This window comes from Drosophila sulfurigaster, unplaced genomic scaffold (genome assembly GCF_023558435.1).
Source record: "Drosophila sulfurigaster albostrigata strain 15112-1811.04 unplaced genomic scaffold, ASM2355843v2 contig_63_pilon, whole genome shotgun sequence".
NCBI classification, from domain to species: Eukaryota; Metazoa; Arthropoda; class Insecta; order Diptera; family Drosophilidae; genus Drosophila; species Drosophila sulfurigaster.
The window spans coordinates 40,001-59,689 of record NW_026909672.1 but is presented as its reverse complement, the minus strand read 5'-3'; the positions used below and the strand labels follow the sequence as shown (position 1 = coordinate 59,689).

Sequence of the window (19,689 nt, the reverse complement as noted above, 5' to 3'; positions counted from 1 at the left end):
CTGTGGCAAGGAAGGCTGTGTCATCGGCGTATGTGGCAACCAATAGGTTCTCGTTGAAAAATGTAGGCATGTCCGCTGTGTACAACGTGTACAATAGAGGGCCTAGGACGCTGCCTTGTGGTACACCGGCTTCGATACCTTTTGTGGTAGATCGCGCATCTCCGCATCTGACATAAAAGCTTCTGTTGTCGAGGTAAGATTGCAGAAATGCGTAATGGGGTTGAGGCAGGTTTCTCTTAAGCTTAAGCAGTAGCCCTGGGTGCCAGACTCTGTCGAAAGCTTGCTTCACGTCAAGCATTACGGCGCAGCAGTAGTTCTTCTCCTCGAATGCGTCCAATATCACTCTGACTAAACGGTGGCATTGTTCCGGGGTGGAGTGAGAACGCCTGAAGCCAAACTGGTGATCCGAATCAACCCAGCTTCTTCCAGCACTGGCAATACTCTGCGCAAAAATACTCTTTCGAGTATTTTGAGAGTATCGACAGCAAACTTATCGGACGATAAGAGCCAAGATTGGCTTCAGGTTTGCCAGGTTTAGGTATAAGAATTACCTCTGCTCGTTTCCAAATGGTTGGAAAATGTCCTAGGTGAAAGCACCTGCTTTATATGTTGGCGAGGAGTTGTAGGCAGGAGGGGAAGAAGCTTAACAGCCAGTGCTTCAATGCCATCAGCGCCCGGCGATTTATTCGTCTTGAGTCCCTCGATCTCAAGTTTGACCTCATCCACCGAGACCATAGCTAGCTCTTCTTGGTTGTTGTTGGTGTTTTCATCTAATAGTTGTAGGGCACGATGCGTAGCTGAGATATCCAGGTCGGTGCATCTTATTATCGGCTTGAAGGCTTCGCTGAGGTGCTCCACAAAACCTCTTACATGGTGAGCAGTAGTGTGCTGGAGCAATCACGTATATATATGTATTGGATGCATATATTTCAGTTTGCATAAGCTGCTTTAGGTAATAATCTATGTTATTACATAAACCGTCTCATCCGACGTTTATATGTTTATATAATAACTATTATTATATAAGCATATGACGAATAGGTAAATATCTTATTACAAAAAAGGTGTTTTCGTAGCTAAAGAATTAATATTTTGTGAATAATTGAAAATCCTCAAGGACACTATAAAAATTATTTATTTTGGACGGAGGTTTTTACTAATATAATATTGTCTACACGTAAATGCAAAATTAGATAAAATTATCAATTTGTCATCAAAATAAAATAATTTTTTATTCAATTAATTGAATTTAAATTATAAATATGCATGTGTGATATAATATATTTAGTAAGTTGAAATAAAATGATATTTTTGAACGATTATATGCATATATATTTTATATATAAGTATATATATTTATATAAACAATTGTGAATTATAACTAGCGAACGTGAATGCTATCTAATTGTGGCCACATTCGTATAGTACATGTCAAGTATAACATATATATATATACAATTATTGAATATTATCGTTTGTTATTCAAAAATATTTGTGAGTTGTCATGTATTTTACATATTTGAAGATTTATGTAATTATATTTTAAATATTATTTACATAATGAAATGAACATTATTCTGGTTGATCCTGCCAGTAGTTATATGCTTGTCTCAAAGATTAAGCCATGCATGTCTAAGTACACACGAATTAATAGTGAAACCGCAAAAGGCTCATTATATCAGTTATGGTTCCTTAGATCGTTAACAGTTACTTGGATAACTGTGGTAATTCTAGAGCTAATACATGCAATTAAAACACGGACCTTCTGGAACGTGTGCTTTTATTAGGCTAAAACCAAGCGATCGCAAGATCGTTACACTGGTTGAACTCTAGATAACATGCAGATCGTATGGTCTCGTACCGACGACAGATCTTTCAAATGTCTGCCCTATCAACTTTTGATGGTAGTATCTAGGACTACCATGGTTGCAACGGGTAACGGGGAATCAGGGTTCGATTCCGGAGAGGGAGCCTGAGAAACGGCTACCACATCTAAGGAAGGCAGCAGGCGCGTAAATTACCCACTCCCAGCTCGGGGAGGTAGTGACGAAAAATAACAATACAGGACTCATATCCGAGGCCCTGTAATTGGAATGAGTACACTTTAAATCCTTTAACAAGGACCTATTGGAGGGCAAGTCTGGTGCCAGCAGCCGCGGTAATTCCAGCTCCAATAGCGTATATTAAAGTTGTTGCGGTTAAAACGTTCGTAGTTGAACTTGTGCTTCATACGGGTAGTGCAACTTACAATTGTAGTTAGTACTATACCTTTATGTATGTAAGCGTATTACCGGTGGAGTTCTTATATATAATTAGGTACTTGTACTTTTTTATATGTTCCTCCTATTTAAAAACCTGCATTAGTGCTCTTCATCGAGTGTTATTGTGGGCCGGTACAATTACTTTGAACAAATTAGAGTGCTTAAAGCAGGCTTCAAATGCCTGAATATTCTGTGCATGGGATAATGAAATAAGACCTCTGTTCTGCTTTCATTGGTTTTCAGATCAAGAGGTAATGATTAATAGAAGCAGTTTGGGGCATTAGTATTACGACGCGAGAGGTGAAATTCTTGGACCGTCGTAAGACTAACTTAAGCGAAAGCATTTGCCAAAGATGTTTTCATTAATCAAGAACGAAAGTTAGAGGTTCGAAGGCGATCAGATACCGCCCTAGTTCTAACCATAAACGATGCCAGCTAGCAATTGGGTGTAGCTACTTTTATGGCTCTCTCAGTCGCTTCCCGGGAAACCAAAGCTTTTGGGCTCCGGGGGAAGTATGGTTGCAAAGCTGAAACTTAAAGGAATTGACGGAAGGGCACCACCAGGAGTGGAGCCTGCGGCTTAATTTGACTCAACACGGGAAAACTTACCAGGTCCGAACATAAGTGTGTAAGACAGATTGATAGCTCTTTCTCGAATCTATGGGTGGTGGTGCATGGCCGTTCTTAGTTCGTGGAGTGATTTGTCTGGTTAATTCCGATAACGAACGAGACTCAAATATATTAAATAGATATCTTCAGGATTATGGTGTTGAAGCTTATATAGCCTTCATTCATGGTGGCAGTAAAATGTTTATTGTGTTTGAATGTGTTTATATAAGTGGAGCCGTACCTGTTGGTTTGTCCCATTATAAGGACACTAGCTTCTTAAATGGACAAATTGCGTCTAGCAATAATGAGATTGAGCAATAACAGGTCTGTGATGCCCTTAGATGTCCTGGGCTGCACGCGCGCTACAATGAAAGTATCAACGTGTATTTCCTAGACCGAGAGGTCCGGGTAAACCGCTGAACCACTTTCATGCTTGGGATTGTGAACTGAAACTGTTCACATGAACTTGGAATTCCCAGTAAGTGTGAGTCATTAACTCGCATTGATTACGTCCCTGCCCTTTGTGCACACCGCCCGTCGCTACTACCGATTGAATTATTTAGTGAGGTCTCCGGACGTGATCACTGTGACGCCTTGTGTGTTGCGGTTGTTTCGCAAAAGTTGACCGAACTTGATTATTTAGAGGAAGTAAAAGTCGTAACAAGGTTTCCGTAGGTGAACCTGCGGAAGGATCATTATTGTTTTAATGCATCTAACCGTTAATAAATTAAATTTGTTTTTCTCTTTTAGGAATTGCAATATTTAATAAATTAAGTAACTAATAAATATAAATATTTTATTCAATCATATGAGATACAATTATGCAACATATAATAATTTAAATTAGCTAAAAACCGTTTGTTATGTATTATTATTATTATATACTGTATTAAGAGTGTTTTATGTGTTTTGGATAAAATAAAAACTGCGTGTATATGTACCATAATATACATGCGTTGCAAAATGTATTGTGCATATTCCAGTGCGCATACATTGGTTCGCAACACCTAAAGAAAAACAATGTTGTACCTGTTTGCAGGTTAACGCTTTACATATGTTGATCATAATAAATAAATTTAGCTAAAATATACTTGTCATATATCTTATTATTATCGATTATGTAAAACTAAGACATTTCGCAACATTTATTTAGGTATAAAAAATTTTATTGAAGGAATTGATATATGCCAGTAAAATGGTGTATTTTTAATTTCTTTCAATAAAAATATTGTTGACGTAATGAAATAAAAAAAATTGTATCACTCTAAGCGGTGGATCACTCGGCTCATGGGTCGATGAAGAACGCAGCAAACTGTGCGTCATCGTGTGAACTGCAGGACACATGAACATCGACATTTTGAACGCATATCGCAGTCCATGCTGTTATGTACTTTAATTAATTTTTTAGTGCTGCTTGGACTACATATGGTTGAGGGTTGTAAGACTATGCTAAATAAGTTGTTTAAAATTTTTCGGAATTTTAAGCACATTGTATATTATTGGATAATATAAGTGTGAATCTAAAAGTTCTCGCTTAAGATATTCATAATATGAATTAATAAATGAAAATACTAAAACTCTGTTGCATGAGAAATTTGAAGAATTATATGTTCTTTATTCATTTCAAATAATACTGAGGAATGTCTAGCATAAAATATATTATTTTATAAACTAGAATTGCCTCTTATTAACGAATATGATATAAAGAATAATTTTGTGAATATTATGGACCTTCAAAAAAAAGATAGTATATTTCAAAATAGGCAGAGAATTGTCTATAAGTGTAATTAAACAACCTCAACTCATATGGGACTACCCCCTGAATTTAAGCATATTAATTAGGGAGGAAAAGAAACTAACAAGGATTTTCTTAGTAGCGGCGAGCGAAAAGAAATCAGTTCAGCACTAAGTCACTTTGTCTATATGGCAAATGTGAGATGCAGTGTATGGAACGTCAATATTCTAGTATGAGAAATTAACGATTTAAGTCCTTCTTAAATGAGGCCATTTACCCATAGAGGGTGCCAGGCCCGTATAACGTTAATGATTATTAGATGATGTTTCCAAAGAGTCGTGTTGCTTGATAGTGCAGCACTAAGTGGGTGGTAAACTCCATCTAAAACTAAATATAACCATGAGACCGATAGTAAACAAGTACCGTGAGGGAAAGTTGAAAAGAACTCTGAATAGAGAGTTAAATAGTACGTGAAACTGCTTAGAGGTTAAGCCCGATGAACCTGAATATCCGTTATGGAAAATTCATCATTAGAATTGTAATATTTAATCAATATTATAACGATAGTGTGCATTTTTTCCATATAAGGACATTGTAATCTATTAGCATGTATGGAATTTATCAAACAATTTTGATAAGAGTTTATTTAAATTAGAGTGCTTGCATTTTAACATAAAATAAATTTCAAAAATTTGATAAAGTGCTGATAGATTATATGAGTACAGTGCGTTAATTTTTCGGAATTATATAATGGCATGATTATCATTGATTTTTATGTTTATTATAAGCACTTGTATGATTAACAATGCGAAAGATTCAGGATACCTTCGGGACCCGTCTTGAAACACGGACCAAGGAGTCTAACATATGTGCAAGTTATTGGGATATAAACCTAATAGCGTAATTAACTTGACTATTATTGGGATTAGTTTTTTAACTATTTATAGTTAATTAACGCAATCCCGGGCGTTCTATATAGTTATGTATAATAATATTTATATTATTTATGCCTCTAACTGGAACGTACCTTGAGCATATATGCTGTGACCCGAAAGATGGTGAACTATACTTGATCAGGTTGAAGTCAGGGGAAACCCTGATGGAAGACCGAAACAGTTCTGACGTGCAAATCGATTGTCAGAATTGAGTATAGGGGCGAAAGACCAATCGAACCATCTAGTAGCTGGTTCCTTCCGAAGTTTCCCTCAGGATAGCTGGTGCATTTAACTGTTGTATAAAATAATCTTATCTGGTAAAGCGAATGATTAGAGGCCTTAGGGTCGAAACGATCTTAACCTATTCTCAAACTTTAAATGGGTAAGAACCTTAACTTTCTTGATATGAAGTTTAAGGTTATGATATAATGTGCCCAGTGGGCCACTTTTGGTAAGCAGAACTGGCGCTGTGGGATGAACCAAACGTAATGTTACGGTGCCCAAATTAACAACTCATTCAGAAACCATGAAAGGCGTTGGTTGCTTAAAACAGCAGGACGGTGATCATGGAAGTCGAAATCCGCTAAGGAGTGTGTAACAACTCACCTGCCGAAGCAACTAGCCCTTAAAATGGATGGCGCTTAAGTTGTATACCTATACATTACCGCTAAAGTAGATGATTTATATTACTTGTAATATAAATTTTGAAACTTTAGTGAGTAGGAAGGTACAATGGTGTGCTTAGAAGTGTTTGGCGTAAGCCTGCATGGAGCCGTCATTGGTACAGATCTTGGTGGTAGTAGCAAATAATCGAATGAGACCTTGGAGGACTGAAGTGGAGAAGGGTTTCGTGTGAACAGTGGTTGATCACGAGTTAGTCGGTCCTAAGTTCAAGGCGAAAGCCGAAAATTTTCAAGTAAAAAAAAAAGTAACTAAAATTTAAATTTTGTCATAATTAAAAAAACTTGAATAATTTTGAACGAAAGGGAATACGGTTCCAATTCCGTAACCTGTTGAGTATCCGTTTGTTATTAAATATGGGCCTCGTGCTCATCCTGGCAACAGGAACGACCATAAAGAAGCCGTCGAGAGATATCGGAAGAGTTTTCTTTTCTGTTTTATAGCCGTACTACCATGGAAGTCTTTCGCAGAGAGATATGGTAGATGGGCTAGAAGAGCATGACATATACTGTTGTGTCGATATTTTCTCCTCGGACCTTGAAAATTTATGGTGGGGACACGCAAACTTCTCAACAGGCCGTACCAATATCCGCAGCTGGTCTCCAAGGTGAAGAGTCTCTAGTCGATAGAATAATGTAGGTAAGGGAAGTCGGCAAATTAGATCCGTAACTTCGGGATAAGGATTGGCTCTGAAGATTGAGATAGTCGGGCTTGATTGGGAAACAATAACATGGTTTATGTGCTCGTTCTGGGTAAATAGAGTTTCTATCATTTATGGTAGTTTCTTGTTCCCCGGATAGTTTAGTTACGTAGCCAATTGTGGAACTTTCTTGCTAAAATTTTTAAGAATACTAGTTGGGCAACCAGTTAGTTCTTTTAAATTATAACGATTATCAATTAACAATCAATTCAGAACTGGCACGGACTTGGGGAATCCGACTGTCTAATTAAAACAAAGCATTGTGATGGCCCTAGCGGGTGTTGACACAATGTGATTTCTGCCCAGTGCTCTGAATGTCAAAGTGAAGAAATTCAAGTAAGCGCGGGTCAACGGGGGAGTAACTATGACTCTCTTAAGGAGGATCAATGGGTCTGCAGAAGGGGAATAATGGTTCATTTCTCAGCAATGGCAAATGGGCTACCGTCCTTCGTTAGTCAGATCAAGTCGACTCATAGGCAACATGTGCCCCACTAAAATGTGGCCTCCTCGTGGTGTCCTCCGGGTGCTGGACCGATGTAGTTTCGGCAGCAGCGAATATGAGCGGCGAAAGGGGCCATTGGGTTACCACCCCGATGGTCCTGAAAAACTGATGGTGCAAACTCTAATAACATGCCTCGGATAGCTGAAAGTTATTCAGTGAATTCTCCTACGGCATCCGTAGGAGCCCATCAGGGGAAGGAACGTAGATGCTAATCCAGTTGTTGGACATCTATGTGTGGAATGCGGCCGATCTTTTGGAACAAAGACCGGTTTAGGTGTCCACATGTCGCGTCAGCACAAAGACAGGCTTGATGAGCTTCGTACGCGTGTTGACGTGAAAACCAGGTGGTGTGAGGAAGAATTGGCCATGATGGCGAGGAAGGAACTTGAGCTCATAGCAAATGGCGAGAGGTTCATTAATAAAAAGCTGGCGTTGCATTTTCCAGAACGCAGTGTCGATGCTATTAAAAAAGTGTCGACAGAGGGATAATTATAAGGCAAAAATCGAGCAGCTAAGAGGGCAAGCGGCTCTTATCCCCGAAATTAATGAACCACAAACCATTACGCGCCGCCCTAGTATAAGTGGGCTTGAGTCTTCTTCTTCAATGTCAGAGTCGGTTCCAATCACACCATCGATACATTCGGACGACGTCCTCATGCGGATACTGCGGGGCTTCGGCCCTGTGGGATGTAATCGATCGTGGAGAGTCGAGGTTCTGCAATCTATCATTGATGGAGCGCAGACTTCGGGCAAAGAAGCAACTCTCCAGTGTTTGTCTAACTATCTCCTGGAAATTTTTCCGAATCGAAACGAAGGTCCGGTTTCGGCGAGAGTCTTTCCTGAGCCTCGCAATAGGAGACAAAATAGAAGGCAGCAGTTCGCTAGGGTTCAGCGCAACTGGGACAAACATAAAGGTCGATGCATCGGATCCCTGCTAGCAGGACCCGACGAGTCGGTAATGCCAAACCAAGAGATTATGGAACCATACTGGAGAGAAGTCATGACACAGCAGAGCCTTTCCTCTTGCAATAGCACCGTGCCCCATATGGGACACTTGCTTGAGGGGGTATGGTCACCTAACACATCGCTCAATAAGTCCCCGGCCTGACATAAAGGGGGCAGTAGTAAGCAAACATCGATATTTTTTATGGATAGTGTCAATTATCATAAGCTCTGTGTAAAAATTTTACAACTCTGCGACCACGTGCTTTTAAGTTACAAGTATTTTAAAGTGAAACAACCTTTGAGTTTTTCTACAATATGGAAAAAGGGAATTTCGTGTCCTCATTAAACACTGTATTTTGATGGGAAAGAATACGGTAGAAGCCGAAAGGCTTGATAGGCATTACCCGGATTCTTCTCTAGGAAAATCAACCATTAAGGATTGGTATAATGAATTTAAACGTGGTCGTGTGGTCACCGAAGACGCTGAGCATAGCGGACGCCATCAAAACAGCAGTTAGGCCAGAAAATTTCGCAGAAATATCAAAAATGGTATTGGCCGATCGCAAATTAAAATAAAAGGAGATAGCTGATGCCTCAAAGATATCAGAAGGCTGTTTGTTTACGATTTTGCATAAACATTTGGATACGAAAAACTCTACTCAAAGTGGCTGCCGCGATTGCTAGCACCGGAAACCGAATAGCAACAAAGTATCGATGCTTTCGAGGCGTGTTTAAGCATGTTGAAACGCAAAAGAACCGATTTTTTCGCCGTTACGTAACCATGGACGAAACATGGATACACTACTATACTCCAGAATCCAGTCGTCAATCTTCTGAGTGGGTGGTAGACGGTGAAAGCCGTCCGAAGCGTCCCAAAACACAAATATCGTATACGTCTAGGGACCTGCAATTGCATCAAGTGCCATTGAATTCTTCTCCCGGACCGGACGGAATATCTCCAAGAACTGCCAGGAGTATTCCCAATGGTGTTATGCTTCGCATAATGAACCTTATTCTCTGGTGCGGCAAACTACCCACACTCTTCCGAATGGCTCGAACCGTTTTCATCCCGAAGACGGTAAGAGCATCCCGACCAGAAGACTTCCGTCCGATATCGGTGCCTTCTGTCATAGTTAGACAACTCAATGCCATCTTGGCATCTCGATTGGCCTCATCAGTCGATTGGGATCCGCGTCAGCGGGGGTTTCTTCCTACTGACGGTTGCGCCGATAACGCGACAATAGTTGACTTAATCCTGAGGGACCACCATAGACGTCATGCGTCGTGTTATATCGCGACACTTGATGTCAGCAAAGCGTTTGACTCTGTGTCTCACGCAGCGGTAATTGACACCCTATCCGCGTATGGTGCACCAACGGGTTTTGTTGACTACGTACGTAGCTTGTACTTGGGAGGTGGCACTAGTCTCAATGGTAAAGGCTGGAGATCAGAGGAATTCGTCCCTGCTAGAGGTGTGAAGCAGGGTGACCCTTTGTCTCCACATATGTTCAACTTGGTCATCGACCGGTTGCTCAGGTCTTTACCGGACGAGATTGGTGTCAGTGTCGGAAATGCCAAAACAAACGCTGCAGCGTTCGCAGACGATCTGGTGTTGTTTGCTTCCACACCGAAGGGCCTTCAGGCATTATTGGATACCACGGTCTCCTTTTGGCGTCCGTTGGGCTGACCCTAAACGCTAATAAGTGTTTTACTGTTAGTGTCAAGGGGCAACCGAAGCAGAAGTGTACTGTGATCGAATCACGGAGCTTTTGTGTAGGTTCGCGCAAGTGTCCAAGCTTGAAGCGTTCTGAGGAATGGAAGTATCTTGGCATCCAGTTCACTGCGGACGGGAGGGCCCGCTACAATCCGACTGAGGACATTGGTCCCAGATTGGATATCATATCGCGGTCCCCCCTGAAGCCACAGCAGAAGTTATTCGCCCTCAGAACTGTCCTCATTCCACAGCTATATCACAAGCTAACCCTTGGTAGTGTGGCAATAGGCGTTTTGAGAAAGTGTGACAGACTGGTACGGTCGGTCGTAAGGAAATGGTTAGATCTTCCTATGGATGTGTCAGTAGCATTCTTCCATGCCCCCCACACAAGTGGGGGTCTCGGTGTTCCCTCAGTTCGAAGGACAGCTCCAATGCTGCGCATACAGAGGTTAACGAACATAAAATGGCCCCACCTCGAGCAATCCGAGACAGCCAGTTCGTTCCTTAGTGCGGAAATTCGGAGGGCCCGAGATAGGTGCAAGGCATCGGGAGACGCGGCTCTGGATACACGCCTTTTGATCGACTCGTACTGGGCGGATAGGTTGCACTCCTCTGTTGATGGTAGCGGTCTCCGTGAAGCAGGGCGTTATGCTCCGCAACACGGGTGGGTTGTCGCACCCACGCGTTTGTTAACTGGAAAAGCTTATTTGAATGGGATCAAACTGCGGATAAATGCCCTACCCACGCGGTCTCGTACCACGAGGGGAAGGCACGAATTGGAGAGGCAGTGTCGTGCAGGATGTGATGCTCCCGAATCACTAAACCACATTCTGCAGAAGTGTCATCGTACGCATGGGAGGCGGGTGGCTAGACACAACAGTGTAGCTAATTATCTCAAGCGGGGACTTGAGACGAGAGGCTACTCTGTCATTGCTGAACCAAGTCTGCAGGGAGAGAACAGGATATATAAGCCGGACCTGGTGGGTTTCCGACCAGATCACACGATAGTGATCGACGCTCAGGTAGTGACTGACGGACTTGATCTTGACCAAGCTCATCAGAGTAAGGTTGAGATCTACGACAGACAGGACGTACGAACGGCTCTGGTTCGGGATTATCAGGCACATGAGGACATTAAAATCGTTTCTGCTACGCTAAACTGGAGGGGCATCTGGAGCTATCGGTCGGTAAAACGACTGAGAGCACTGGGAGTCCTTAACGCTGGTGATAGCAATATTATCAGTACCAGGGTGGTAGATGGCGGAGTCTGCGGCTTTAAGACGTTCATGTTCCATACTGGATATCGCCAAGGAGTGGGTTAGCACCGAGGTTTACTTTCCTCATTGAAAGTCAACTACACTGGCCAACATCTATTGTGTACAAAGTAAAGGGAAAACAGTCATATGACGTGCCATCCTTATATGGCATTGTTGTGTGGGCAAATTCATTTCCTAGCCAAATGCCTCGTCATCTAAAAATAGCCAAATGCCTCGTCATCTAATTAGTGACGCGCATGAATGGATTAACGAGATTCCTACTGTCCCTATCTACTATCTAGCGAAACCACAGCCAAGGGAACGGGCTTGGAATAATTAGCGGGGAAAGAAGACCCTTTTGAGCTTGACTCTAATCTGGCAGTGTAAGGAGACATAAGAGGTGTAGAATAAGTGGGAGATATTAAATTTCGGTTTAGTATCGACAATGAAATACCACTACTCTTATTGTTTCCTTACTTACTTGATTAAATGGAACGTGTATCATTTCCTAGCCATTATACGGATATATTTATTATATCTTATGGTATTGGGTTTTGATGCAAGCTTCTTGATCAAAGTATCACGAGTTTGTTATATAATCGCAAACAAATTCATTAATGAGAGAGTGCATTTATGTATTCTCAAATTAAAAATTTGGTATAACTCCAATTACTCAGGTATGATCCAATTCAAGGACATTGCCAGGTAGGGAGTTTGACTGGGGCGGTACATCTCTCAAATAATAACGGAGGTGTCCCAAGGCCAGCTCAGTGCGGACAGAAACCACACATAGAGCAAAAGGGCAAATGCTGACTTGATCTCGGTGTTCAGTACACACAGGGACAGCAAAAGCTCGGCCTATCGATCCTTTTGGTTTAAAGAGTTTTTAACAAGAGGTGTCAGAAAAGTTACCATAGGGATAACTGGCTTGTGGCGGCCAAGCGTTCATAGCGACGTCGCTTTTTGATCCTTCGATGTCGGCTCTTCCTATCATTGTGAAGCAAAATTCACCAAGCGTTGGATTGTTCACCCATGCAAGGGAACGTGAGCTGGGTTTAGACCGTCGTGAGACAGGTTAGTTTTACCCTACTAATGACAAAACGTTGTTGCGACAGCATTCCTGCGTAGTACGAGAGGAACCGCAGGTACGGACCAATGGCACAATACTTGTTCGAGCGAACAGTGGTATGACGCTACGTCCGTTGGATTATGCCTGAACGCCTCTAAGGTCGTATCCGTGCTGGACTGCAATGATAAATAAGGGGCAATTTGCATTGTATGGCTTCTAAACCATTAAAAGTTTATTATTCATTTAATAGACGACGATGGATGTGATGCCAATGTTACATATAACATAGTAAATTGGGAGGATCTTCGATCACCTGGTGCCGCGCTAGTTATATATTAAAACATTATTTAATACAATGACAAAGCCTTGAATCAATTGTAAACGACTTTTATAACAGGCAAGGTGTTGTAAGTGGTTGAGCAGCTGCCATACTGCGATCCACTGAAGCTTATCCTTTGCTTGACGATTCGATAAAATATATATGTTTAAGGCATATATAAAAAAATATTATATGTATGATGTATATATGGAAACGTATATATGTTTATATATATAAATATGCAAAATTGTATGCATAATTATGTTATACAATTACGCATATAAGAAGAATATTTATATAATATATGAATATATTATATATATAAATAAATAATATATCAATGTGTACAAAATATACTTGTATATTTTAAATATGCATTTATTTAGTATGCGTTAATTATATATATTTATTTGGTAGCCAAAAGGACGCCATCATATTAGTGGCGAAGATTAAAAATATGCATAGTATATCTATGTGTACAAAATACTTGCATATTTTAAATATGCATTTATTTATTATGCGTTGGTAATATATATTTATTTGGTAGCCAAAAGGACGCCATCATATTAGTGGCGAAAATTTGTTTACAAAATACTTGCATATTTTAAATATGCATTTATTTATTATGCGTTGGTAATATATATTTATTTGGTAGCAAAAGGACGCCATCATATTAGTGGCGAAAATTAAGAATTTGTATATCTATGTGTACAAAATACTTGCATATTTTAAATATGCATTTATTTATTATGCGTTGGTAATATATATTTATTTGGTAGCCAAAAGGACGCCATCATATTAGTGGCGAAAATTAAGAATATGCATAGTATATCTATGTGTACAAAATACTTGCATATTTTAAATATGCATTTATTTATTATGCGTTGGTAATATATATTTATTTGGTAGCCAAAAGGACGCCATCATATTAGTGGCGAAAATTTGTTTACAAAATACTTGCGTATTTTAAATATGCATTTATTTATTATGCGTTGGTAATATATATTTATTTGGTAGCAAAAGGACGCCATCATATTAGTGGCGAAAATTAAGAATATGCATGTATATCTATGTGTACAAAATACTTGCATATTTTAAATATGCATTTATTTAGTATGCGTTGGTTATATATATTTATTTGGTAGCAAAAGGACGCCATCATATTAGTGGCGAAAATTAAGAATATGCATGATATATATGTATCTATGTGTACAGAATACTTGCATATTTTTAGTATGCAGTTTAATATTTTTGGTAGCAAAAGGACGCCATCATATTGGTGGCGCAAATTAAGACATGAAAAACTTATAAGTTCAATTTTGACAAAAAATTTCAACATATGAAAATTGAATGAAAAACTTTTTAAATAGCATTTTATACTGTTTATTAATATAATGAGATATGATTTTGAATTTAACTTGAGAAAAATTTTTTGGACTTGGTGAATTTTTATTGAACTGCAGCCAAATGATATGAGGTTCTACCGAGATATGAGTTCAACATTGACAAAAAATTTCAACATGTCAAAATAGAATAAAAACTTTTAAATAGCATGTTATACAGTTTATTAATATAATGAGATAAGATTTTGAATTTAACTTGAGAAAAATTTTTTTGGACTTGGTGAATTTTTATTGAACTGCAGCCATATGATATGAGGTTCTACCGAGATATGAGTTCAACATTGACAAAAATTTCAACATGTGAAAATTGAATGAAAAACTTTTTAAATAGCATTTTATACAGTTTATTAATATAATGAGATAAGATTTTGAATTTAACTTGAGAAAAAATTTTTTGGACTTGGTGAATTTTTATTGAACTGCAGCCATATGATATGAGGTTCTAGCGAAATATGACAAAAAATTTCAACATATGAAAATTGAAGAAAAACTTTTCAAATAGCATTTTATACAGTTTATTAATATAATGAGATAAGATTTTGAATTTAACTTGAGAAAAAATTTTTTGGACTTGGTGAATTTTTATTGAACTGCAGCCAAATGATATGAGGTTCTACCGAGATATGAGTTCAACATTGACAAAAATTTCAACATGTCAAAATAGAATAAAAAACTTTTAAATAGCATGTTATACAGTTTATTAATATAATGAGATAAGATTTTGAATTTAACTTGAGAAAAAATTTTTTGGACTTGGTGAATTTTTATTGAACTGCAGCCATATGATATGAGGTTCTACCGAGATATGAGTTCAACATTGACAAAAATTTCAACATGTGAAAATTGAATGAAAAACTTTTAAATAGCATGTTATACAGTTTATTAATATAATGAGATAAGATTTTGAATTTAACTTGAGAAAAAATTTTTTGGACTTGGTGAATTTTTTTTGAACTGCAGCCATATGATATGAGGTTCTACCGAGATATGAGTTCAACATTGACAAAAATTTCAACATGTGAAAATTGAATGAAAAACTTTTTAAATAGCATTTTATACAGTTTATTAATATAATGAGATAAGATTTTGAATTTAACTTGAGAAAAATTTTTTGGACTTGGTGAATTTTTATTGAACTGCAGCCATATGATATGAGGTTCTAGCGAAATATGACAAAAAATTTCAACATATGAAAATTGAAGAAAAACTTTTCAAATAGCATTTTATACAGTTTATTAATATAATGAGATAAGATTTTGAATTTAACTTGAGAAAAAATTTTTTTGGACTTGGTGAATTTTTTATTGAACTGCAGCCATATGATATGAGGTTCTACCGAGATATGAGTTCAACATTGACAAAAAATTTCAACATGTCAAAATAGAATAAAAAACTTTTTAAATAGCATGTTATACAGTTTATTAATATAATGAGATAAGATTTTGAATTTAACTTGAGAAAAATTTTTTTGGACTTGGTGAATTTTTATTGAACTGCAGCCATATGATATGAGGTTCTACCGAGATATGAGTTCAACATTGACAAAAATTTCAACATGTGAAAATTGAATGAAAAACTTTTTAAATAGCATGTTATACAGTTTATTAATATAATGAGATAAGATTTTGAATTTAACTTGAGAAAAAATTTTTTTGGACTTGGTGAATTTTTTATTGAACTGCAGCCATATGATATGAGGTTCTACCGAGATATGAGTTCAACATTGACAAAAAATTTCAACATGTGAAAATTGAATGAAAAACTTTTTAAATAGCATTTTATACAGTTTATTAATATAATGAGATAAGATTTTGAATTTAACTTGAGAAAAAATTTTTTTGGACTTGGTGAATTTTTATTGAACTGCAGCCATATGATATGAGGTTCTACCGAGATATGAGTTCAACATTGGCAAAAATTTCAACATGTGAAAATTGAATGAAAAACTTTTTAAATAGCATTTAATACAGTTTATTAATATACTAAGATAAGAATTCGAGTTAAACTTGAGAAAACATTTTTTTGGACTTGGTGAATTTTTTATTGAACTGACATATCATTTCAACTTTGACAAAAATTTTAAACAATGTTAAACAATTTACGATTGTACTTGTATTTAATACAAATTATTGATGATAATATAATGAAGTTTTGCTGTTGTATTATTAAATTAGTGCCACATAAAGATACATTAGGTGGTGGACCTTAGTAAAATGAGCTGGTTGTAGAAAACGTGTCACAAAACCTATATAGGGGTGGTGATGTCGAGCAGGCATGTCATATGAGAAAAATTTCACAAGTGAAATATATATGACTATGTATATGGAGTGAGTCTTGCCGGCATGTCATATATAAATAATATATGAAAATAATCATATAGAAGGCAATATGATTAAAAAAGTTAAAAATAATGAAGTTTTACTGTTGCATTATTAAATTAGTGCAACAAAAAGATACGTTAGATGGTAATACTAAATAAAATAAAAGCATTGCAGAAAACGTGTCACAAAACCTATATAGGGGTGGTGAGGTCGGGCAGGCATGTCATATGAGAAAAATTTCACAAGTGAAATATATATGACTATGTATATGGAGTGAGTCTTGCCGGCATAAGTCATATATAAATAATATATGAAAATAATCATATAGAAGGCAATATGATTATACAAGTTAAAAATAATGAAGTTTTGCTGTTGTATTATTAAATTAGTGCAACATAAAGATACATTAGATGGTAGACCTTAGTAAAATGAGCTGGTTGTAGAAAACGTGTCACAAAACCTATATAGGGGTGGTGATGTCGAGCAGGCATGTCATATGAGAAAAATTTCACAAGTGAAATATATATGACTATGTATATGGAGTGAGTCTTGCCGGCATGTCATATATAAATAATATATGAAAATAATCATATAGAAGGCAATATGATTAAAAAGTTAAAAATAATGAAGTTTTACTGTTGTATTATTAAATTAGTGCAACAAAAAGATACGTTAGATGGTAATACTAAATAAAATAAAAGCATTGCAGAAAACGTGTCACAAAACCTCTATAGGGGTGGTGAGGTCGGGCAGGCATGTCATATGAGAAAAATTTCACAAGTGAAATATATATGACTATGTATATGGAGTGAGTCTTGCCGGCATGTCATATATAAATAATATATGAAAATAATCATATAGAAGGCAATATGATTAAAAAGTTAAAAATAATGAAGTTTTGCTGTTGTATTATTAAATTAGTGCAACATAAAGATACATTAGATGGTAGACCTTAGTAAAATGAGCTGGTTGTAGAAAACGTGTCACAAAACCTATATAGGGGTGGTGATGTCGAGCAGGCATGTCATATGAGAAAAATTTCACAAGTGAAATATATATGACTATGTATATGGAGTGAGTCTTGCCGGCATAAGTCATATATAAATAATATATGAAAATAATCATATAGAAGGCAATATGATTAAAAAGTTAAAAATAATGAAGTTTTACTGTTGTATTATTAAATTAGTGCAACAAAAAGATACGTTAGATGGTAATACTAAATAAAATAAAAGCATTGCAGAAAACGTGTCACAAAACCTTTATAGGGGTGGTGAGGTCGGGCAGGCATGTCATATGAGAAAAATTTCACAAGTGAAATATATATGACTATGTATATGGAGTGAGTCTTGCCGGCATAAGTCATATATAAATAATATATGAAAATAATCATATAGAAGGCAATATGATTATACAAGTTAAAAATAATGAAGTTTTACTGTTGTATTATTAAATTAGTGCAACATAAAGATACATTAGATGGTAATCCTTAGTAAAATGAGCTGGTTGTAGAAAACGTGTCACAAAACCTATATAGGGGTGGTGATGTCGAGCAGGCATGTCATATGAGAAAAATTTCACAAGTGAAATATATATGACTATGTATATGGAGTGAGTCTTGCCGGCATAAGTCATATATAAATAATATATGAAAATAATCATATAGAAGGCAATATGATTAAAAAGTTAAAAATAATGAAGTTTTACTGTTGTATTATTAAATTAGTGCAACAAAAGATACATTAGATGGTAAGACCTTAGTAAAATAGCTGGTTGTAGAAAACGTGTCACAAAACCTATATAGGGGTGGTGAGGTCGAGCAGGCATGTCATATGAGAAAAATTTCACAAGTGAAATATATATGACTATGTATATGGAGTGAGTCTTGCCGGCATAAGTCATATATAAATAATATATGAAAATAATCATATAGAAGGCAATATGATTATAAAAGTTAAAAATAATGAAGTTTTACTGTTGTATTATTAAATTAGTGCAACAAAAAGATACGTTAGATGGTAATACTAAATAAAATAAAAGCATTGTAGAAAACGTGTCACAAAACCTATACAGTCAATAATTATTTATTTAAAATCTGTCTGAGACATGTCATTGTGATTAAAACAAGAGATGGTTGGTTTCTGGAGGGCTAATCAATCCTATAGGTCGAGGTATATGGGTGTTTTCTTTTAAGTCTTCTGACGGTTTGGCTGTTGTCCAAGATATATTGATGGCCAATGTGTTTGGGTGGTTATGGAGCCTGTTGATGTAATTTGTGCTCACTTTTCGAATTTCATCTTATACTCAGGGAACCCTGAGTACCTCGTGGATGGTGCTGTTGTCATGGTATGAGCGTTCGAGACCATTAATGAAGTTTGCAGCCTTTGGATCCTGCAGTTTGATTTGCAGGCAGTGCCCCAAGCTGGATGCCATAAGTCCAGATGGCTTAATATGGTTTTGTAAGCAGTTTAAGTTTGCTTTTAAGCATTCTTCCAATGAAAATTGCTTCAGCCTCTCTTCAGCCTGCTTTCTCTTCCTTAGGATGTGTGTGCCATGTTAACCGCCTGTCGAGCGTCATGCCCAGGTATTTGGGCGTGGGATTTTCTGGAATATTATCCCCATTAAGACTGACAGGCGGGCAACAAGTGAAATATATTTGCGTGGACTTTTCAGGGTTTACCGAGATGACTTATGTGGTGCCGAAGTTGTTCGTGCTATATGGAAGTGAGTCTCGGCGTATGTGGCAACCAATAGGTTCTCGTTGCCGGCATGTCCGCTGTGTACAACGTATGAAAATAGAGGGCCTAGGACGCTGCCTTGTGGTACACCGGCTTCGATACCTTTTGTGGTAGATCGCGCATCTCCGCATCTGACATAAAAGCTTCTGTTGTCGAAAGATTGCAGAAATGCGTAATGGGGTTGAGGCAGGTTTCTCTTAAGTTAAGCAGTAGCCCTGGGTGCCAGACTCTGTCGAAAGCTTGCTTCACGTCAAGCATTAGGCGCAGCAGTAGTTCTTCTCCTCGAATGCGTCCAATATCACTCTGATTAAACGGTGGCATTGTTCCGGGGTGGAGTGAGAAAATGAAGCCAAACTGGTGATGGTTCCAGCACTAGAAAACGTGTCACAAAACTATATAGTATTTTGAGTGTCGAGCAGGCTTATCGGTCGATAAGAGCCAAGATTTTCACAAGTGAAATATATATGACTATGTCGTATCCAGATGGTGAAAAGTCTTGCA

The 19,689-nt window shown here is 37.4% G+C and overlaps 2 non-coding genes and 1 pseudogene across 2 annotated transcripts; all 3 read left to right on the top strand.

The window, feature by feature from the left end:
- The first annotated feature begins 1,574 nt into the window (after positions 1–1,574).
- LOC133849825 (small subunit ribosomal RNA) lies at positions 1,575–3,568 on the top strand. The gene has a single exon (XR_009895466.1). It is a non-coding gene; the product is annotated as a small subunit ribosomal RNA (ribosomal RNA).
- A 562-nt stretch (positions 3,569–4,130) lies between these two features.
- LOC133849832 (5.8S ribosomal RNA) lies at positions 4,131–4,309 on the top strand. Its single transcript, XR_009895473.1, has one exon. It is a non-coding gene; the product is annotated as a 5.8S ribosomal RNA (ribosomal RNA).
- Positions 4,310–4,662: 353 nt separating this feature from the next.
- Positions 4,663–12,878, top strand: LOC133849829 (large subunit ribosomal RNA; annotated as a pseudogene).
- The last annotated feature ends 6,811 nt before the right edge of the window (positions 12,879–19,689 follow it).